This window comes from Macrotis lagotis, chromosome 6 (genome assembly GCF_037893015.1).
Source record: "Macrotis lagotis isolate mMagLag1 chromosome 6, bilby.v1.9.chrom.fasta, whole genome shotgun sequence".
NCBI lineage: Eukaryota > Metazoa > Chordata > Mammalia > Peramelemorphia > Peramelidae > Macrotis > Macrotis lagotis.
The window spans coordinates 192,952,649-192,977,311 of record NC_133663.1 but is presented as its reverse complement, the minus strand read 5'-3'; the positions used below and the strand labels follow the sequence as shown (position 1 = coordinate 192,977,311).

Genomic DNA, 24,663 nt, shown 5'->3' with positions numbered 1-24,663 from the left:
GGAAATGGGGAAAATATAGCAAGTTTCTCTGATAAAGGCTTCATGTTTCAATACATAGAAAATGGAGTCAAATTTGTAAAAATCAAGTCATTCCCAATTAACAAATTGTCAAAGGTAATTTTTAGAAGAAGTTAAAGTTATCTATAATATGAAAAAAATGCCCTAAATCACTATTGATTAAAGAAAGCAAATTGAAACAGCTCTGAGATAGCACTTCACACCTCTCAAATTGGCTAATATGACAGAAAAGGAAAATTACAACTGCTGGAGGCGATATGGAAAATTGGAACTTTGATGACCTGTTTGTGTAGTTGCAAACCAATCCAATCATTCTAAAACTATGACCAAAGAGCTATAGAACTGGTCATATAAAACTTTAGACATTGAAATATTCCAAAGAGATCAAAGAACAAGGAAAAGGATCATTATGTACAAAAATATTTCTTTTTTTTTTAAGGTTTTTGCAGGGCAATTGGGGTTAAGTGGCTTGCCCAAGGCCACACAGCTAGGTAATTATTAAGTGTCTGAGGCCGGATTTGAAATCAGGTACTCCTGACTCCAGGGCCAGTGCTCTATTGACTGCACCACCTAGCCACTCCTACAAAAATATTTCTAACTGTTTTTTTTTTTTTGTGGTGACCAAAACCTAGAAATTGAGAGGATGTCTGTTAATTGGGAAATGGTTAAACAAGTTGTGGTATATGATTATGATGAAATACTATGTACTATCAGAAATGACGAGGGAAGTAGTTTCAGGAAGACTTGGGAAGACTTGTATGAACTGATGTAAAATGAAGCGATAAAGTGAGCAGAACCAAGAGAACTTTGTACACAGTAACTATTATATTATATTATGATCAGTTGTGAAAGATAGCTATTCTCAGCAATACAATGATCTAAGACAATTCTGAATGACTTATAAAAAATGCTCTATAAAGTCCAGAAATGGTAAGACAAAAATAGAATGGTATGATTGCACTTGGAGATACACTTAAAGGGAAGATGGCAACATCATAAAGAGGATGTAAGCATGATGATAATCAACCTGGTTTACATATTAAAAAGGGGAAAAATATAAGACCTAGAATCTTATTTATCTGAAATATTAATTGTATTAAACTACTCCTTTGCTCTAGTCTTAACTAGTTCTTCATATAGGGCCCAGCTCTGTCCCAAATATATGCATGTCTGTAACTTAGCTTTACCAAAAAAATTCTAAAGAGAGCAGGGACCATTTTCATCATGTTACTCTGGTCCAGTGCATTAGACATAGAAGATAATAAATGTTTGTTAAATGAATGGGAAAATAATATTTCCCCATTGCAATGAAAGCTCTATGACAAAAGGGAGACATGGTGGTTTGGGTTTATATTTTGTTTTGAGGTTGGCATTTTATTTCCTTTTTTTGTTATCAGAAGGGTTTAGCCCAGTCCCTGGCACATGGTAAACAACTAATAAATGCTTGTTCACTGTTGACTCTTATTCCCCAAAGATTACTAGTTCCTTGATTTAAAATGATCTGCATGCCAACTTTGTTTTCTAAGTAATAATGTCATTTTAAATATAGAATAGTTCCATTTATAGTGTCTGCCTAAAGTCATATTCTGCACTGATATATATTTTTCTTCAAAAAGCCTAAAGCACACCTTTGTTGTACTAAAGCTTGGATTGATTCTCCTTACTCCTATAATGCTCTATATCTAAGTCAGAGGAGTTGAGCTGTATAAAGTCCCAGGAGCATGTGTAGTGTGTGCCCTGGAACCTTCAACCAACTTTCTGGCACACAGCCATGCTGCCATCTGAACTGACCTTCTGCCCTCTGAGGAATGCTGTGTGGACGTGAAGTGTGTCCCTGGAGATTCTTTAATTGGGAACTTACTTCCAAAAGTTTACACAGGTCCAAGGTTGCAGCAGAACCTCGTTCCAGCTTTCCATCAGCACAACTTACTCAGACTGAAACCAGACCCTACAGTTAGTAAAGTCAGTCCTGTACATAGCACCTTCTGTTCCCAGATGTGTATGAAGGCAGAGGGCAGGCGAATGTCAGGAAAAAGAGGATGAAGATTTTAGTAAGGAATATGGAAAAGCTCAAAGAACAGACCCTGTAGCATTTATACCCCATAGAAACAAGTGTTAGGTTGAGTTGAGGTCAGGAAGTGAATTTGGAATAAGGAATATATTTCATCTACTAAGGATATTTCCAAAGAAAACCAATTTCTGTTTATTCTCACAACAACCCTGTGATTTAGGAAAACTGAAGATTTGGAAGAGTGGGTTACTCACCTCTGATTGTGGGACTAATCAGTGACCAGAGGAGAGCTACTGAAATAGTGATGGACCTTGAAATCCTACAATATGAGGGTAGCTTGAAGGATTAGGGAATGTTTACTCTGGAGAAGAGAAGGGAAGAAATATTATTTTCAGAGAGTGTTTAGCCTGGAAAAGAGAAGGGAGGACATGATCTATTAGAAGGACATGATATTTTCAAATGGTGAGGATCAAGGGGTTGCATTTGTTTTTCTTGGCTCCAAAGGACAGAACTAGGAGCAGTGGATGGAAATTTCAAAGAGGAAGATTTAGGTTTGATGTGAAGAAAAAGCTTCCTAACAAGTAGAAACTTACTAAAATGGAATAGGCTGCTTTGTGAGGTAGAAGGTTGCTCTTCATTAGACATATTCAAACAAAGAATATATGACCACTTATTAATTATGCTATAGAGGAGATTCTTGTTCAGATACAGTTGTATTTAAAGTGGTCTGTTTCTGTCTTCTAAGTCTGAGATCCTATGATTCTGTGAGTTGAATTTCTGAAGGTTTTCAAGGGTATAGAATAAATCTAGAATAAATTTCTGATCTAGTCTATAAGGTAGTATAACTTGCATGAAATTAACCTAGTTCTTTGAAGACCTAGAGGAAATCTAGTTTTCATTATGCTTTAGAGTTGGAGAAAAGAAAAGTATAGGAGTTTATGTCCTAAAGCTATGACTGATTAGAAAAGACATAAATTGTAGGCTAGTATAATAAAAAAGGAGAATGAAAATAAGTTAGTTCCTTAACACATTAAAAAGAGGACTTTTATTTCAATTAAAGATAGTTCTGGAAAAAATGTATCATTTAGATTCTTAAAGTAGACAGTCCTAGAAGACTGATAAAAAGAATGACTGTTAAAAATTTTATACATAAAGTAAAATTCCCCTTCTTCCTTTACTATACAAATACACCTTTATGATTTTGAATCCAACTGGAATTACCATTATGCTATGTTATTTGTTCTTTTTTTGTCAGGAATTCTCTGTTTAGAAGAACAAGTATGTGTCAGTCAATTCAAATTTCTATAGACTAGTGTAGTTTTTACTTAGAATACTAAAGTTTGGAACTAGAAGAAAACTTAGGGGGAAAAAGAGATAAATAGATTTAGTTAGTCTAGGTGGCGCAGTGGATAAAGCACCAGCCCTGGAGTCAGGAGTACCTGGGTTCAAATCCGGTCTCAGATGCTTAATAATTACCTAGCTGTGTGGCCTTGGGCAAGCCACTTAACCCCATTTGCCTTGCAAAAACCTAAAAAACAAAAACAAATAAATAGATTTAAATGTCTGTTGTGACTTCTATAGAAAAGAGTTATTGGACAAACTTGAGTCATATGAGCTCACTGTGACCTTTGCAAATGTCAAAATAACTTGCAAAATTTTGTCAAAAGGAAAAGGAACCTTAGATCATGGTCATTTTTTTCACTTTGGAATATGTAAGGACTGAACTGAGACTATAGTGAAAGGCCAAAGGAAAAACACAGCTGCCACCTTGTGTAAAAATAGGTTATTACAATTTTTAATTTTCAAGGGTATAGATGCAATACTATAATTACACATTTATCTAATATCACAAGATATGAATTGTTATGGATGAGTAAATTTTACATAAGCATAATGTTTAACCTGTTGAAAGTTAAAAACAACTAAATACTTTTTGAGTGAAGAATGTTTTTTAAATATATTTTAAAATGCTCTGCCTTACTAAATAGAGTAGACTAGATATGCTATTTAATCACCTAGAGTTATCATTATGGATGTCAAAAATTGTACTAGTCACTAATACATCATCAATAATAGACTGATAGAAAAGAAACCATGAAATACTAAAAATAATGCTTTTAGAAACCAAAAGGCCAGGGTTCTAATACTAATTTTGCCACTAACTTGTTTTATGATCTTGGGCAAGTGCATTATCAGCATACCTTAGATATATTGTAGTTTAGTTCCAGACCATTATAATAAATCAAATATAGCAATATAGTGAGTCACACAGATTTGTTTCCAGTGCATATAAAAGTTATGTTTAAAATATACTAGCCTATTAACATAATAATGTCTAAAAGCCACTATTGCTAAAAAATATGGACCAATATCTGAGCCTTTAGTGAGTCATAATCTTTTTGCTAGTGAAGGGTCTTGCCTCACTGTCAATGATTGTTGATTGATCATTTTGATGGTTGTTGAATGGCTGTGGCAATTTCTTAAAATAAGACATCAAGGCCACCAGTCTTCTTTGACCTGTGACCCAGACAATGCTGCTTGGCTGTTCTGTTCTCTCTCTCTCTCTCTCTCTCTCTCTCTCTCCCTAGGCCTCCTATGTCTTGTAACCTTTTTAATAATTTTCTTTTGTTTTATTCCCCCCTTGCTTTCTCAAATCTGAATAATGATTCTTCACAGGCAGAACTGAACTCAAGTAGCCAGCGGCTACATAATGGCGAGCCAGCCAGGATACTCTGCCCAGACTGGGAAATTGGATCAACTCCATAGGTGAGAAAGACAACCTTTTTTTTTTAGATTCTAGATTTTTAGAAAAGTAGGAAAGTAATTGGACCTCTAGTCATTCTTCTGTGTTTCCCTTTTCCAGAAAGTAGAAAAAGGTTGAGTTTTGTGGGGAGTCAGCAAAGCTGATTCCATGTGGTGTTTCGAATAGCCCTGGTGTGGGCCTGCCGTGTTTTCAAACTAACCAGAGAAAAGGCAGTTCTGAGGTGTATTTGGTTTATACCCCACTGTGGAGTGAGGATTGTTAAGGAAGGACGTTTGGCCTATGTCCTGTTGGGCATGGTTGCCTACCTAAAAATTGATGGAGAATTAAAATATGGGGAAAATTCAGTACCAATACTCCTCTCCCAGCTCTGTGCTTGCCCCTTGGAAGAAATTAGATTCGACAAAAGCAAAATACCTGAGCTTCTGGAAATTATCTTTGGATGGAACTCTCTCTTTTTCCTCTTTGAAATGCTCTCTCTCATTCTCTGCCCCCCCCACCCTCTACAGGAGGAGAGAGGAGGGAGAAGAAAAATCTTCCTTTTTAGAACTTTGAAACTCAAACCTATGTCTCAGATGGAATACTTGCTTCACTGCAGGAAGAGTAAGACCCCCCCCAAAACTTGTTTGGGATCATTGTTTAAAATAGGGGACTCACATGACTTCTTCCTGGTTTAGGGAAGAGAGGGGAAAATTTTTTTCTTAGGCTACACATGTTTATCAATTCCAAGGTCCATTCCCTAAAGACATTAGTTGGACTGAGAAAGCCTCACCCTTCAGAGGGGAAGGGGAAATGGGCAGATTAATTGAGAAGCTTCCTGGTGAATTAGTTAAAGAAAAGGGGAAGATAACTTTTTCTGGGACTAGGAAATTCAGATTTCATCTTTAAATTAAGCCTGTGCTAATAACTAATATTTCTGTAATAGAGTGACTGTGTTTGAACTTTATAAAGAATAGATTAAACTATTTAAGAATGCATTCAATTTTAACTATTGGTTGGCTATTTCAAAATCTTAATGGATATATAAGAGATTTCTCAAGAAATTCTGATTTGATTTTAAAAAAATATTTTTTTGACTGGTCTTAACTGGTACATTCAAAAAATAACATAAATATCGGTGTGACTATGTGTGTATATGTGTATTTAAACATCAATGGCACGTTTTCACATCTCTCTACTGGCCTGGGGAGATGAGAAAATGTTTCTATAATCTGAGATCTGGTATGGGCCAGGGCATCAATCTCACTTTAGTAAATTTGATACAAAAGAGTTGTGTCTATGTCTAAACTCCTGTGTCTGTGTGTGTGTGTGGGGGGGTGATTCAGATATGAAATAGTTACAGTTACCTGAGTTAAATGTTACTCCTTTTATTTTGTGTTTTGAATTTAATTGCCTGAAAGGGTCTAAGTTTAAGGAATTAATGAAGTTGGGATCTGAGCCTATTTGAAAGTTTGTTAAGTGGCAAAGTTTAAAATGATTTCAGCTGTGACCTAAGGTTTTGTTAACCTAATATTGCCTGAAGGCTGTATTCAACTAAGATTAATTGAGACTTTAACGTTTAGTAAAAGTGGACTCCCTGACCTCAAGAGGCTTTGAAAGGAGGGCAGGAAGGCCTTTAATAGGAAAAGGTCATCACCTTGTGTTTAAAAAAACTATCTGAGAGTAATTTAGTCACCTTCAAATGTTTTGTAACAAATCTTGAAAATTTGTGTGTGTTATTAAGAAGGAAAATATAATTGGGATAAATTGTATGTCAAGGAATTTGTGAATATTGAATCATATAATTTACTGATTTCTTTTGGGAAAGAGATATTGTACTAAATTTTGTAATCTGATTTGTTTTGATGTTAAATCAATATTGATAGTTGTAAACAATATCACAAGGTCTTTTGTTGGTAAAGGAAGAAAGTTTGTAATCTTTGTCTCATCATCTATCATCACATGTTTATGGAAGGGAATATATATGTATATGTATTCATCAGTTAAGTGATATTCTTTTGTAACTTCAAAGAAATTATATTAACAGTGTTTGGTTCTCTTGGGAACATGGTAAGATATTTGAATACTATAATGTTAAAGCCTGGAATTAACTTGTAATTGTTTTGAAGGGGAGGTAAGGGAAATATCACAAATTATGGCCCCCTTCTGGGATATATCTATGGATTCATGCATAATATAATGATGGAAATATTATTTTGTAAAATTTAATATCTCATGTTATTAATTGACTTGAATGCCTAGTTGTTTTTACTATTATTTTATTGCATTGGAATCAATAACACTTGTTAGAAATTTAAAATTGCCTAAGATGTTCTAATGGTTTTAAAGAATTCTGAAAATCATAATTTGTATTTTTGAAGATGGCTAGTAGTTAAAAGTTTAAGTTTAGAAGTTTCTAGCTATATTTTACATATATATATATATATATATATATAATGTAAACTGAGACTAAACTGTAGTTATTTGCTTGGAGGGAAAAGCACCTATGTAACAGGAGGAAGATAAAATAATAATGATGATTTGAGATTTCTCTGTGGCAATCTCTAACCAATTATTATGTGAGAAGTATGGAGATCTTGGGCAACCTCCTAGCCAGAAGGAGATGTTTAGTTACTTTAAACATTTTACAAAAAATATGAATTAGGATTATTGTGTCTTTACATCTCAAAATGTGTTTATTGCATTTAATTTACAGCACTGTCCTTAGGTACATGAGCAACAATTGTATTATGATATTTTTTCCTGGATCTCTTATATAAAATTATAGCCTGGAATACTCTTGGTTTTCCTTAGTACTCAAGTCACCTGAAGCTCTGGTTATAAGTAATTGCTATATTATAACATATTGAGAATTGATCTGCCTGATATCAGGTATGTTAAAATAAAAAGATGATATGCCAATGAAGCCACTTAGCCCTATGATGTTAAATGCTGTAGATGGAGTAAGTGACCTTTAAAAGAACGACCCTAGCCTCAACTGGGGTAGGATTCTCTTAAAAGTTCCCTCACCTGGCTCATTGAAAAATATTGTCTGTATGACTTCATAAGGGAACATATCCTTATATCCCTCTCTGCTCTATAAAAGAAAATTGCCATGATCATTACAGGTGCATCATAATTAAGTTTGAGAGTGAGAAGTGGATCAGGATAATGCTTATTGGTATACCTTTTAACTGCTTTAAAGAGAGATCCAATCTTCAACTAGAATTTTTGTTCATTCTAATCATGGGCAAAGTAAAATAGAAAATTTTGTTGCAAATTACTTTTTGGATATGTGCAGTTTTATATTGGAACCCATTTTCTTATTTTGATACTGGCTTATAATTCTTAACCCCTTATAGGCCTTCTAGTTTTTTCCTAATTATTGGACCTCTTTTAAATATCCTTCTCTGTTACAATACCTTTGGTTTTTGCTTGCTCATTTTTTTCCCCTTGAGTTTTGTTTCTCTTAGCTGTATAGCTTCAAGACCAGCCTCTGCAGGATGCCAACCAGATTGCCAGCAAATTGGACCCTGCCTCCATAAAGTCCTCGCTGTAATACATTCATCTCCAATTGGACTCTGAAAGACCCAGAAGAATCTGGATCCTGAATAATTTTGAGGGGGGATTGATGCAGGGGAAAGATGAAGATAATTGTGAATGTAACAGAAAGAAATTGGGTGGAGTTGTAAATTGATCACCACCTACTCTTGAGGTGTAAATTGACTAGAAGTAGAGAATTATGATTGTAACAGAAACAATTATAATCTTAAAGGCTGCTCAAATTGGGTAGAGATCCCCATTCTTGATGTACCATTGATTCATTGTTTAATGTAAAATTTGTAGCTTGATTTCCTTAGGTTTTACCCTCTACCTAATTCTGGGTCTAGGGGAAGGGAATTCACCTTTTGCCCTCTGGATGAGAGGCAAGACATAAAAACCTGGGTTGGACCTGGGCTCAGGGCCACCAGTCTTCTCTGACCCATGGCCCAGCCAATGCTACTTGGCTGTTCTTTTATCTCTCTATCCCTATCTCTCTCTCCATAGGCCTTCCTATGTCTTGTAACCTTTTAAATAAGTTTTTGTTTTATTTCCAAAAATAAAATAAAATAAGATGTCAATGAAGTTTGCTGAATCAACTGATTCATCTTTCACTTGAATACTAAGAGGCCATTATAGAGTTATTAACCAGCCTAAGTTCGATATTGTTGTGTCTCAAGAAATAGAGAAGTCCAAGAAGAAGCAGAGAGATGCCATTGCTAACCATTTATGTTCTTTAAAGAAAAAACAGAGCAAAATAAGTTGAATAACTTAACTCTCATTGTAGTTCATTATTATCATTCCAACTTCCCTTGACAGAGGTTCTATCCCTTATTTGAATATCCTCTTGCTCCTAAAATAATTTTTTTAATGATCATTTTGTTTTCCTTAACTTTCATTTTCACATTCCTAAAACAATTTTTAGAGGCCTAGGTTGTTGTTGCTGTTTAGTGGTGTATATATTTGTTGCTCAATTGTATCTGAACTGGAGTGGTTTACCAGTTCCTTCTCTAGCTCATTTCACAGATGAGAAAACTGAGACAAAGATGATTACTGACTTACTCATGATTACATAGCTAATAAGGATAGCTATAAGTATAAGTAAACTAATAGATACAGATGGATAGATGGTTAGATGGATAGATGGAGGATGGATGGATGGATGGATGGATGGATAGATGGATGGATGGATAGAAGGATTGTACACACAAGGACTTCAGTTCTGTTCCTTTCACTGGAAATTTAACAGTCTATAATGACCTCTAGGGAAATGTGTCTTAAGCATTCCTTTCTCTTTGGCCTGGTGGAGAGACTTTCCTGAGAGATGAAATGTCCTAAGGAGACAGAGGTGATACAAAATGCTTGGTGAGTTATTTTATTGGGGTTGGATGGGAAAGAGGGAATAGGAGAGAGTGTGAGAGGATAGGGGGAAGCTGGTGATACTGGTAGTTCAGCAGACCCCAGGCTTCTATTGCTGCCACCTCTTATTCCCCAAGAGTCCAATGAAAGTACCAGAGGCCCAAGTGAAAGGTGTGTGTATGTATATATATGGTTTTTTTGCTGAATTTAACCCTACAAAAAGACTAATGTAGGGGATGTTATTTTATCTGCCCCTCATTTACTTTCTCTCAGCAGAGAGTATGTTCCACCTGTCTGTTCTTTAAAGTTTGTTTATGTTTAATTAGCACCGAATAACAATATAGATGAAAATGATTGGTCATAGCTGCTTTTGGCTTGGCAACTGCATTGTTTTAAAAGAGAAACCAGAGAGAAGAGGGCAGTGAAGCAAGTTGCACAGAAAGGACAGGTTACAGGCTCTCTGTTTGAAATGTTATTATCTGGTTATAATATGATTAACTTTTTAAAATATTTTATAAATTTTACCCAAAGGTATAAACAAAAGAGCATGAATTTGGCTCCTATTTTCTTCTAAATCAAAGTAGCTCTGGCTTTTTGTGGAGCCTGATCTGTCAAATCCTATCTGTTTTACCTTCTCCATTTTTCCATTTCAGGAATTCTCTAAGAAATTCTTCTCTAGAGTGGAGTCAAGGATTAGAGAGTATATGGGGATGAGGGGAAGGGGAACAGGAGCATAGGAGTAGTGTTCAAGGGATTAGAAGATTTTAAAGATAGAGAGAAGAGTATAGGGTAGAGGCACTGAGAGGCCTACCCTGTTCTCCTAAAGATAATCTTTTTTGCCACATTTAAATAATTTCTACTAGACACATTGTTACATGTGATGTATATCACTGGTTATAGTTACTTGCTTTTGATTTCATCTTTTATGTATTATCTTTTAAAAATCAATGAACTTTCTATTATTTACCATTGTCCTCTTCAAGAAGTTCTCATTCCTCTCTTCCCCCATATTAGGATCATTTCTGCTTTTTACTTTAGATTTTCCTTATTGAAAGATTTCCAGCTTTTTTTTTTTTAGGATTTTGCAAGGCAAATGGGGTTAAGAGGCTTGCCCAAGGCAAGCTAGGTAATTATTAAGTGTCTGCGCTCGGATTTGAACCCAGGCACTCCTGACTCTAGGGCCAGTGCTTTATCCACTGCACCACCTAGCCACCCCTACTTCCAGCTTTCTTAGGAAGACCATGATACCCTAGCTTTTCAATTATTCTCTCTCTATGAAATCTTTTCTCTCCAAATCTCCAATGCTTTTCAGAGGATGATCAACTTTCCTTTCCTTTATTATCATGACTTTATTCACTAGTCATTTTTATTTCAAGATCTAGTTAGTTATTGCTGTAACATAGTCAAAAGAACCTTGATTTTTTATTCAGAAGACCTAGGCATGATTCTTAACTCTGCTATTTACTATTACACAAATAAACCCTAGACTATATAATTGAGGTGGTTGGACTAAATGGTCTGAAGGCATTTTTCATTATCTGCCTTCCACACCTGAAGTTCTCAAGTTTCAATTAAAGCCTAATCTGCAAGAAACCTTTCTTAATTCTTAATGTAAGATTATCTCCAATTTTTATGATGTGTTTGTATTTTTAGTACAGTGACTGGCACATAATAGTCACTTAATAAATGTTTTTATTTCTTCTATATGTTTTATTTGTCTTCATTAGGATTCCTTCTTCTCCAAGTTGCTAACTCATTATTATTCCAACTAGTCTTGACTCTATGGTTTACCAGTTCAATAATATCCCATCTTCAACCCTTCTTGAATCCCTCATTTCCTTTATCATCTTCTCTTTCTTGCTGTCAATCTCAGGAAACTCCAATCATCATCCGCTACCACTAATATTATAGTGCCATATCTCTAGGAAGAAACAATGAATTTATGATGATGATTAACCTATATATGAATAGAGGGCATGAGCAATTGAAGAGGGGAATTTTTTTTTGCAAGACAGTGGAACTAAGTGACTTGCCCAAGGTCACACAGCTAGGTAATTATTAAGTGTCTGAGCTCAGATTTGAACTCAGGTCCTCCTGACTCCAGGACTGGTACTCTATCTACTGTGCCATCTAGCTGCCCCTGAGAGAAATATTAATTTCACAATTCTGTAGATCTGTGGCATGACAGTGATGGGAAATTTGGTCATTTCCTATTATAATGCTCATGGTAAGTATCATCAAAAAGACCACCATGGAAATAATTGTAGCTTATTTAACAAAATCTCATTGAAAATTTAACAAAATCCCTTATATAAAAAAACATTTCTCAAAAAAAGAACATCAAAGTGTTCACAACCACATGAGAGTATGTTTCAAATCTCTAAGAAAAAGAGAAGCACAAATCAAAATAACCTCAAGGTTTCATCTGACACCCTGCAAACTGACTAAAAGTATCCCTCCCCCCCCCCAAAATGGCAACAACTAACATTGGAGGGGTTGGGGAAAGATTGATGCACCAAGAAACATGTACTTCCTGAATGCTTGTTCATAATTTATTTGATCCTAAAGAGTAGAAATGGGGACAATAGGTGGATGTTGTAGAGGCAGAATGAATTAATGGGTTCTTCCTCCTTTCTTCCTTAATATGGTACTGGAAGGATCGTTTTCTTGAAATTATTGCAGAAAGGATTCTTGTAAGACAAGAATTCAGATTTGGCTTCAGACACTTACTAAGTGTGTAATCCTGGGCAAATCACTTAACTTCTCTGTGCCTCAGTTTCCTGTAAACTCTAAAACAAGGATATCTCTAAAAGAAGACTAATAATAACATATACTTCCCAGGGTTGTTTTGAGATTAAGTGAGATATATTTGCAAGATACTTCACAAATTTTAAAGGGCTGAATAAATGCTAGATATTATTATCATTGTTATTATTGGTTTCTTCTTATATTTCCAGTATTCTTAAAACTTACTCTCCACGAATTCTGAGATCCAATGACGTCAGTTTTCTTGATGTTTCTTACATTTTTTTTTCCTGGCTGTTCCTCAATCCTGAAACTCTCTCTCCTCATCTTCATATTCTGGCTTGATTCAAATCTCAGCTATTGTTCTACCTTCTGAGAAAAGCTTTTTCCAATCATTTTTTAGTCTTAGTACCCTCTCTTTGCAACTACTCCCGAATTATCCTATATTTATCTTGTTTGCATATCATTGTTTTCATGTTGTCTCCTGCATTGGACTATGAGTACTTTAAGGGCAGAGACTATCCCCCGCACTACTACCTGCTTTGTTTTGTATCCTCAAACACTTAGCACAGTATTCCCCAAGTTGCAGATACTTAATATATTGATGATGTTTGTACTTCATTCTTGAAGGAGACCATGACATCAGGGAGGTGGCTCCATGATAAGCACATCAATTGGATTTGAGTGAGGGAGGTCATCTGATTTCTAGTCTTTACTGTATAGGTTCAATGACAGAAGCATTAGACTCTTTTTCTCCCCACTAACCTACTTGAATCAGCTACAAATCCTTTGGGGTTAACTCTTAGAATTCTTTGGTGTTCCTAGAGAGCAAAGTTCCTGTAGCTCCTCTTTTAACTGTATTTATTAGGCATCTCAGTCTCTCCTCTCACAAAATGGTAAGAAAAATCTACACAGCAGGTTGTAGAAGGATAATGTCCCATTTGTTTTTTAATACTATTTTCTTAGAATGATTCCTGTATTTCCTACACATAGTAGAAACAGAGATATTGTCATACACTATAATGTTTTCTCTCCTACGTATCTTACTACTCCTTCACAGTCCTTTGTCCTATCATTATCTACATCATAATCATTATTCTTACTAAGGTTTTGTGGACTCTCTCTCTCTCTCTCTCCCTCATTTGGGATATATATTGAGTGTTAAGGGAAGACTAGCACTTCTGGGGTGAAGGCAGGCTGATCTCTTTTCTGGGTTGCTCATTCTTGTTCAGTGTCCAACCAGTCACCCAACTCTCACCTGTGACTCTAAAATACTGTAGCAAATGAATCAGATCACAAATGATCCACCGGAAGGACCCATGTAGAAGAGAATTAGCTATCCTTTGGTTTTCATCTCATTTTATTTGTTAAATGAATGAATAAATGAAACATTTCAAAGAAATTCAAGAATTTAAAAGCAAATTAAAAATGTCTTCATGACTATGAAAATGAGTCAAATTAGGATAAATATGTTGTTTGATGATAGGTCTGCTTTCTACCTGATTTAACATTTTTGACTCCATATATAGGTCATAGGATCATGTCATTTTGAGCAAGAAGGAACTTCAAAGATAATTCATTTCACAGATGAGGGAAAGTGAGGAAAAGAGCACCAAGGTGATTTGCCCAAAGTGATAATATAGGTAGTAAGTGACAGTTCTAGGATTCAAACCTAAGTTAGTCCTCTTATGAATCCAGGGCTCTTTCTACTATATCAAATTGATGAACAGCAAGATATAGTACTGCTTATTTCTTACAGACCTCAACTTGAAAAAAAAGACATCTTTTATAAATTACAATATTTGGAAAGTGTTAGACCTTCTTACATTGGATTACACATCAATCTGGGTGTGTGAAAACTAGCAATTACTGTATAATACTGACATTGAATTTAAGATTATAACCAAAGGTCTACCATGCTTCACAAAGAATTTGCTAGAATTCTTATTCAATGGCTAAATACTTAAAAAATCATGAGGCTTGAGACATTTAATTTTACCTGATATGGTTCCAATCAGTATGCTTTATATACACACAGAGATATTTAATATTTATGAAGTATATTTTAAAATAGGAAAAAATCCCTAAGAGCTGATATTTCAATAGGAGATAATTTCCAGATATTTCTTGTTAAGGAGTTTTTGTTGTTGTTGTTGCTACTGATGTTTTTGTGTGTATGTGTGCATTTTATGGTTCCAATGCTCTGAGCGAAACATGCCATGGAACAGAATTCATCTTCAGCAAATGGTAATTTTTGAAAATTGAGAGAATGTAGCTACAGTCAACCTCATACATAAATATCTAAAATTCTAAGTATCTAAATAAATAAAAAATCTGAATAGAGGCTAAAGCCTCCATAATTTGGGGAGGGAGGAGGAGGATAACATGAACCTGTGCTTTCATTAGAAAAAGGAATAATAGGAATGGAAATTCCCTTTATCAACTTTTGTAGACACTTGCTCAGAATTTTAGAGTTACCCAGCTCACTAAAAAGTTAAGTGACCTATGCAGGATTACACAACCAGAAAGCATCATATCTTACCAATGATGAAATAAGCTTTTTATTCATTACAATTATACCACAGCAATATGATAGTCTTCACTGAATCAGCAAAACTTGAAAAATGACTATTTCTTGGGATCCCTCCAGACTTACATCCTATTCTGGAATTTTATACTAATAGAATTCTAGAAATACTTATGTATTACTGTTGTTAATTGTGTCCAGCTCCTCATAACCTGATGACCCATGGTATTTTCTTGGTGAAGATTCTGGAGTGGTTGCCATTTCCTTCTCCAGTAAATTAAGACAGAGGTTAAATGACTTGTTCAGAGTCAAATAGTAAGTATCTAAAGCTAAGTTTGAACTCAGACTCCAAGCCCAGTCTTCTATCCCCTGAGTCACCTAACTCCTAGAAATAGTTTTAGGTCACATTAAAAGTTCATAAAATGGTATCTCTTATTTAGAGCCCCAGCATTACCAAATGATTTCCAAGTGGTCCAGTATGGTTATGACCCTAGCCAGTCAATAGATTAACAAGAATTTATTAAGCACCTACTGTTTTTCAGTATTGGGTATACAAACATTAAAGCAAGACAGTCCTTGCCCTCCTTGAAATGACTGGACTTGAAGGGATGCTGTGTCTGTATATGTCCTGTAAATTGAGGGACTTACAGTTTTAAAAAAATAGCATCCTTGCTTAAAATATCCAGATAATCATGAAAACAAATGGGCTGAAATTATCCAGATAATTTTCTTAAGTATCCATTTCATTTTGCATAGATATGTCCTGACCCAGAGCCAAAAATAAAACCCCAAATGTTTTTAGTAAAGAAAATCATTTTAATTTGGCACAAGAGTATGTCTGATGAGTTACTTAATGACCAGCAGAGGTTAATGGACCTTAATTTCTCCACAGACTATCAACTCTAGAGCTGATCATTAATCCCTATGAAATGCCAATGCCTCAAGCCATTATTGCTTAATTAGTTCAAATGAATGAATCAAATGAATTCCAACATCTTTGCTGTTTCTGTCTCAGGTGCAACAATTCAGTTCCAGTTTCATATAGTGCTGAAAATTCAAAATATTTTTTTCATTTTTGTTTCAGTTTGCCCTTGTAAGCAGCTTTCATCCAGTTTCTTGGAAGCAAGAACTATGTTTTATATTTCTTAGCTTTCCTGGGATAGTGCTTTTCACATAATAGATTCCACCTTTTAAAAAACAAAACAAAACTAGAGCTTATCCAAAGAGAGATTGAGGGAATTTGAAATTGTATCATTTAATAACATTTTCAAGAACAAAAATGATAATTCCTTACATTTTTGTATATTCCTTTACATTTGATAAAATACCACTTGCACAGTCAAAGAAACTATTGACATTTAGTCTGGAGAAGAGGAAACTTAACAGAAACAATAATTGTTTTCAAGAAGTTGAAATGGTCTTGTGGAAGTGGGAGACTAATATTCTAAGCAGCTTCAGAAAGAAGCATCACTAGTGTATAGAAATTCCTGGGAGACAAATCTGACCCAAAATAAAAAGCATTCTCTAATAATCCAATATAGGAAGACTTTTCTGATGTCCCCATTTTTACTCCAATTGCCAGCATTGTCTTTTCCCTTAAATTACCTTGAAACTACTTTGTTTCCATGTTTATCTCCCAGGAAGGTAGAAACTCTTTGAAGGCAAGGACTATTTTCCCTTTTTGTCTTTGTATTCCCAGGGCCTTTCACAGAGCCTAGCACAATGAAGATATTTAATAAATGCTTGCTGAATTGAACTACTAGTAGTCTTTAATATTATAATTATAATTATAAATTATAAATATAAATATTATTATAAGTGGTTCGATTAATGCTTTATCAAGAGTAGACAGATTTTTATCACTGTTTTTAGGCATGGATAATTCTAATTTTTAAAAGAAATGTTGCTTTACTCATTCATTCACAAAATATCAATAGTCTAGATCATTGTTAGAATTATTAAGAATTTCACATTACATTCCACTGATATTTTGTTGATCTCTTTTTAAAAATTCTACTTGATTTTTCCATGTCAGTCATTATTGTTAACTGAGAGAGCTAAAAGTTCCAGTGATTCCTCTGAAGTCTAACATGGCAATAGCAGTAAAAAGGAAGAATTATTATTACTTTTATTTCTGTTGGGTTTTTAGTTTTTAAATACATTTTAATTATTTTTCTTACATTTTAGCTTCCAAACTGCCCCCCTCTCTCCCTCCTCATCCTATATTAGAAAAAGACTACCATTTGACATATATATACATATAGGTATAACTATACCATGCATACTTCTGTTAATCAGTTCTTTCTCTGGAGTTTGATAGCAATTTCCATCATAGGTCCTTTCAAGTTGATTTGAGCATTTATAATACTCAGAATAATTTAGTTCAAAGTTGTTCTTCAAAAACTATTTTTTGTATGTACTATACTTTATGCAATGCTCTTTTGATTTTGTTCATTTCACACATTATTTCACGTTTTTTTCTGAAATCAACATACTCATTATTTCTTATAACAAAATAGTATTCCAACATAATCATATACCACAATTGGTTTAGCCATTCTCCAATTGATGGGCATCCCCTCAATTCCTAATTATTTGTGCCACCACAAAGAGAACTATTATAATTATTTTAAGACATATAGGTTCTTTTCATTTTTCCCTGATCACCTTAGAAAACAAATCTAATAATGATATTGCCTGGTCAACAGATATCCATAGTTTTAGAACTCTTTGTGCATAATTCCAAATTTTAAATCCTGTTACTTTGCTCAGGTTATTATTTCAACTAGTTTTTTAGTTGAAATACAAGAATTATTAAAAAATATCATCTGCAAAGAAGATAGTTTTATTACCTCATTGCCCATTCTGATTCTTTCAATTTCCTTTTCTCCTCATTGCTATTACTAGCACTTCTAATACAATATTGAATAATATTGTTAATAAAGGGCATCCTTGTTTACCTGATACTGGTTCCTAGCTTACCCCATTACAAATAACATTTACTGATGGGTTTAGGTAGTTTTTTAAATCATTTTAAGTAAAAATACATTTATTTCCTATGCTTTTGAGTCTTTTAAATAGCAATGTGTATAGTATTTTGTCAAAAACTTTTCTATATCTTTTGATATAATATGTTTGTTATTTTTGTTATTGGTATAATCAATTATATTAATAGCTTTCCTTATATTAACCCATCCCTGTATTCCTAGTGTAAATCCTACTTGGTTATGATGCATAATCTTTGTGCTATATTGTAGTAGTCTTTTAGCTTATATTTTATGTAAGATTTTGGCATCCATATTCATTAGTGAGATTGATCTATAATTTTCTTTCTATGTTTTTGTTCTTCCTTGAATATATATCAGAAGCATATTTGTTTCATAAAAGAAGTCCTTCTTTGCCTGTTATTCTAATTCATTAACTTAATATTGGAATTCATTTATCATTAACTTTTTGGTAGAATTCACTTGTAAAATCCATCAATCCTTCTGCTTTTTTGTTAGGAAGCTTGTTCAATTTCTTTTTTCTAACAGATTTATTTAGAAACTATTTCTTCTGTTAATTTAGGTAATTTATAGTAATTATTCTTCCATTTCACTTAAATTGTTGAATTTATTGGCATTTAGGAAAAATAACTCTCAATAATTATTTTGATTTTATCTTCATTAGCAATATATTCAACCTTTTCATTTTTGATACCAGTGATTTGGTTTTCTCTCTTTTAAAAAATCGTATGAACCAATGGCTTATTTATTTTATTCATTTCATCAAACCAACACCTAATTTTATTTATTAATTCAATGGCTTTCTTACATTTAATTTTATTAATCTCACCTTTCATTTTTAGTATTTCCAATTTGTTGTTTAATTGGCTATTTTTAATATGGTATTTTTTAATTTCTACCAATCCTTAACAGTCATGGGACTTTCCTTTACCTCATTTCCTGGAGAACTCTTACAATAGTTCTTCAAATAAGCTATATATCTAAATCTAACTCTATCTCTATCTCTATCTCTATCTCTATCTCTATCTCTATCTCTATCTCTATCTCTATCTCTATCTCTATCTCTATCTCTATCTCTCTCTGTCTCTGTCTCTATATATATGTCTCTATCTCTGTCTCTGTCTCTATCTTTATCTCTCTCTCTCTCTCTCTCTCTCTATATATATATATATATATATATCTGTCTCTGTCGCTGTCTCTATCTTTATCTCTCTCTATATCTACCTATCTATCTATCATCTATCTATTTATATATCTTTGGTCTTTTCTATTCAATTCTAACTTCTTTAAATATTTTTTTAAAAATCATTGTAATATTCCAGAATTAAAGAAACAAGAAATCTTGAAAATATTGCTTAAAGTCTCTAATTGTGAAATTCAAAATTTTTTTTCTTTTCTTGATTTGTTCCAAGGACAGTTTCATCTATGATTTTTACACCAAACACTTCTTCCTTCTTTGAAAAAACCCATGGTATGACTTTTTAACATGGGTGCCATCTGCTGGTCATTTCTATAAATTTTTATGGTTTGAGGTGTGGCTTTTTCCCCTTACAACATTTTAAAATATTGAGATGTGAATTCTCAAATGTAGTTACTCCTTCCATTGATGTAGACTTCAAATTTCTGTACCTTAGTAGTTCTTTTTGTGACTTGGTGTGGCCAAAAAGGCCAAAGTCTCTTTAGCTCATTGGCCAACCTTCCAGTTTTTCTGAACTTAGTCTAGTATTTAAAAGATGTTATTAGGACCTTATTGAAAGAGATCATGTAGACCATTTTACAGTTGAGGAAAATAAAGAACAGAGAATTGAAGTGAATTATCCAAGGTTACATAAGTAGTATGGAACAGAATCAGATCTAGATTTTAAAATTCTAAACCTAGTAAGTATTCTTTCCGTTTTGAGGCAGTTAGACTATACAGTAGGTAGACCACTGAATCTGGAATCAAGAAAACTCAAACCTAGCCTCAAATGCTTACTACCTGTCTGAAGATTTTCCTCAAATATAAAATGGGAATAATAATCTTGATGTGAAGATTAAATGGGATAATATTTATAAAGTGTTTCATATGTTTCTTGGTACACAGCAAAAACTTAATAAATATTTGTCTTTTTTTCTTCCACTTAATTTTTACTTCTTATTGTATACCTTTTAAGAACACAGGGTTACTTCTGCACCGTGATGATATACCACAAGAACTGGATATATGGAATGCTTAATAAAAACATTATAAAAATTAGTCTGACTGAGGCAGGGTTTCTTGATCTGGGGAACATGAGTTTGTGTTTCAAAAATATTTTGGGGGCGGCTAGGTGGTGCAGTGGATAGAATGCTGGCCCTAGAGTCAGGAGTACCTGAGTTCAAATCCGGCCTCAGACACTTAAGAATTACCTAGCTGTGTGGCCTTGGGCAAGCCACTTAACCCCATTGCCTTGCAAAAAAACCCCTAAAAAATGTAATATATATATATATATATATATATATATATATATATATATATATATATATGTATATAGACAACTTCATTTCAATCTAATTGGTTTCCTTTTTAATCATATGTATTTTATTTTCTACATTTAAAGATATCATTCTGAGAAGGAGTCATAGGTTTAACCATACTGCCAGAGGGTCCATGACAGACAAAAAATGGTTAATAACCACTGAATTAGAGGCACAGCTGTATTAGTGAATCTTTAGTTTTTGTTTTGTTATTAAACCAACCTCCACTAAGATCCTCCTTCCATTCCTCACTATTGTATGTAGATAAGTCTGGGTTCTTGAAATCTGTATTAGTGGGATAGTGCACAGGGAATGAACACTGACTCTGAAGACAGAGAACTGATTCAAATGCTTACCACTGATATGACCTTGAACAAGACAAAAGTTCCTTGAATCTTATTTTTCTCTTTGGGGAAATGAAGAGAATTGGAGTACATGACCTCTGAAGTTTTTTTTTTTCTTCTAGCTCTGGATTGATAATCGTCTATAGTGCCAACTCAGATAGGTCCTTTCAAACTGCAAAAATTTCAAGCATAGACCTTGTGGGAGATAGCATCTTTTTCTTCCTGAGAAAGCCATGGAGAAGTTCATTGCTTCATTGGTAATAGGATAATGAATTTCACATCATGAGAGCAGGAAAGTACCTTAGATATCATTCAATCCAATTCTCTTCATTTTTAGGCAAGGTGCCTAAGTTCAGAGATTTGTTTAATATCCCACAATTAAAAGCCTCAGAGGAAGGATTTGACTCTAGGTCCACAGACCCCAACCATTATTCTTTCCATACTATCATGCCTATCTTCACTGAGTTGAAGAGGGTTTTCTATCTGTAATTGTGGCCTGAAAACCTATCCACATTTAAGTATAATGAGAGACAAAATATAACATTTCATCTAAACAGTTAAATTAAAAATAAACTTGATTTAAAAAATTCCGTACAGAGCAGTAAGTCAGGGATAATAGTTGGAGCAGTGATGGGGAACCTGTATAATGTGTTAGATTAGATCAACCTACTAGTGATGTGGAATGAGTTTAATTCTCAATCTCACCCCCCCTAACTCTTTTACAGGCAGAACAACTGACCCATTTGTGCTGTGAGACATTTCTGTCACTGGTTATAGACTCAAAGTAAATAAATTCTTTCAATGAAACAGGCGGTCTGCTTGACCAGCAGGGAAGGATGGAAACTCACCGTCAACTTCACTACTCCAGACTGCTCACCTTTTTGGGGAAGCTGCCATTGTTCTTCTCAAGATGAATTTGACTTTGCTGTTCCAGACAAGCTGCTTCAGGACATTTTGTCTTTGTTAGTTCTTTTCTGCCTAGAACAGCTATGTCTTGTTGCACTGGAGAAGAGAAATATTTCCGTCAGCCAGAAGAGAGAGATCTAAGATGGGGGGGAAGGAATGAAGGAGGAAAAAAAAAAGAAATGTAGAAACTGAGGGGAGAAAGGAAAAATCCACAGATACTCCAAAGTCCTTATGGGTTCCAGCTTTTATGTTACACAAGTTCTGACAACTGTACAACTGGGAGATTTCATTCTGCATACCTGTGCAACCAGTTTCTCATTAATAATTTAAGTGAAACCAATACTGAGAGGATTGGGAAACCTCTTTGAAAAATCCAGCTTACATTAAATGCAGTACCATATGTTTTCTTTTACTGGATTACCATGAGTGAATCTTTTGGGATAATGGCTTACAAATACACTGAGGGAATTAAAGAAATTGGGACACCAAGTAGTTAATTGTGAGAATTGAGTGAACTCTACTAACTCCATTTTGTAACTCAATTCTGGAGCTAGCTAAGTTTCTATTCAATAATGGATCTAGTCCAATTTCTGTCTTGGGAAAAACTTTATTCAGTTATTGGAATTGGGCTACAACCATATTGCATTGTTTGAAGCTAGCCTTGTATGTCTGGGAAACTGGACCACTCCACCTCTATCTGCTGCTTAGAGGTCCTTAACTAAGGATCTAGGTCCTGCTGACCAGAAATGTGGCTGGATCCAAAGATTAATGCAAGGAGTTCTCTCACAACTGTACATCTCAGGCAGACATATGACTTATCTAAGAACTGATCTTGTACAGATCATTCAATCTCTATGTTCCAGTTATTTAGGAAGAATAAGATATCTCTTTTTTCTGAATTTAGAGTAATTGTTCACTCTCCCTCCTTCAACTTGGAAAGTACCTAATCTTTCTTCCAATTAGAAATCAGGTAACTTAAAGTTGCATTGTTTCCTTTTAATTAATTTACTTCATTCTGTTAATTATTTTTATATATAAAAGTCTGTCTCACCTTGTATTCAGGGTCCAGGCATAAGCTGAGGAGGTATGATTCAGATTTGTTGGGCAATTGTTATGCATTGCTTAATAAACTGATATGCTCATATGATAAAACCTTTGTTTCCTCAATCACTAACCTTTCATCTGCCACAACACTAGACTTGAGGATGGGTACCATATGTGGGTTTTGGTGTTGTCAGTTGTCTAGTGTCTGCCTCAACCCAAATTATCTGAATATATTCATATATGTACATGCTGTTACTTCCATTAGAAGGTTAGCTCCTTTGAAGCAAAAACAGTTTCATTTTAATCTTTGTAGTCCTGGCACCTAGTACAGTACATCACAAAATATTTATTCTATATAGATACAGCTAGATGGCATTGTAGAGAGTACTGGACATGAAGTCAAAAATTCAAATCCTTCTTCAAACACTTAAGAGTTGGGTGATCCTAGAAGTCACTTACTTTTTTCTGCCTCAATCCATAAAATGGAGGTACTATTATCATTTTCCTCCCATAGGTGTTGTGAGGATAAAAATGAAGATAAAAAATCATATTTGTAGAGTGCTTTACAAACCTTGAAGTTCTATGGGAGAAAATTTACTATGCATCAAGTAAGTGAAGTTGTCAGACAAAGCAAAAACAAATAATCAAAAAATATAGAGTTAGACAAGGGAACTATATAATGCTAAAAGGAACCATTGACAACAAATCAATATTGATAACAAACATGAGCTCTCAATGTCTTAGCATCCAAACTCATAAAGGAAACATTATTTAAGTTTCAATAAATCATAGATAATAACACAATGGTGACAGGAGACTTTGATATACCTTTCTCAGTCTTGGATAAATCTAACAAAAAGATAAACAAAAACTAAAACATTTCCAAAGAAACTGATATATTCTAAATGGCACAGCAAATGAATATGCATATTCTTCTGCACCACATGAAACTTTTATAAAAACTTACATATATTAGAGCAAAGAGATATTGCAAACAACTGTAAAAAAGGCTGAAATAATCAATATATTCTTTACAGATCATAATACAATAAGAATAAAATTTAGTTCAAGTACCAGAAATAAAAGATATCCAAATGGGGACAATAAAATCTTAAATAATGATTAACAGTCAATAACAATATTTTTAAAGTGATAATGATGATGATGAAACAACACTCCAAAATTTCTAGGATACAACTAAAACAGTCCTCAGAGAAAAAACCATTTCTTTAAAATCATATATTGACAAAATTTTTAAAAAGAGAAGATTAATCAGCTGAATATAAATTTTTAAAAATTAAAGATCAAGAAGCAAATCCAAAATAAGTACAAAAGAAGATATATTAAAAAAAACTGGAGGAGAAACAGATAAATTGAGAGAGAAAAGAAATGATAAAATTGAAAACTAGTTTTTAAAAATTAATAAAATTGATAAACTTTTAGCTCATTAGATTAAAGAGGTGAACAGAAAAATCAAATCGAGAAAAATGGCAATGAAAAAATGAGATCACTGCAAAACTGAAAGAAATAAAAAGAATTATTAGAATATATTATGCAGATTGATATGCTAACAAAGCTAAGAACACACATACACACACACACACAAAGTCACACACACAAATAAAATAAAGGAATGTCTTCTCAAATATAAAATACCCAAACTATCAGAAGACCAGTAGTTATCACAAATAAATCAATTTCAGAAAAAAATAGATATCAATAAAGAATCTGCCAGATTTAATGGGGAGAGGAGATTCACCCAAGTATTCTTTAAAACCTAAAGAATGGTGGGGGGGGCAGCTAGGTGTATAGTGGATAGAGCACCAACCTTGGAGTCAGGAGGACTTCAGTTCAAATCCAACCTCAGTCACTTAATTAATCTAGCTGTGTGACCTTGGGCAAGTCACTTAACCCTATTGCCTTAAATA

At 33.9% G+C, this 24,663-nt stretch overlaps 1 long non-coding RNA gene across 1 annotated transcript in view; it reads right to left on the bottom strand.

The window, feature by feature from the left end:
• Nucleotides 1–21,935, bottom strand: part of LOC141491959 (uncharacterized) — a 56,416-nt gene extending 34,481 nt beyond the window's left edge. Inside the window, exon 1 of the long non-coding RNA XR_012469811.1 lies at nt 21,663–21,935. This is a non-coding gene — a long non-coding RNA (uncharacterized LOC141491959). The remainder of the gene's footprint in view (nt 1–21,662) is intronic.
• Between the last annotated feature and the right edge of the window lie 2,728 nt (nt 21,936–24,663).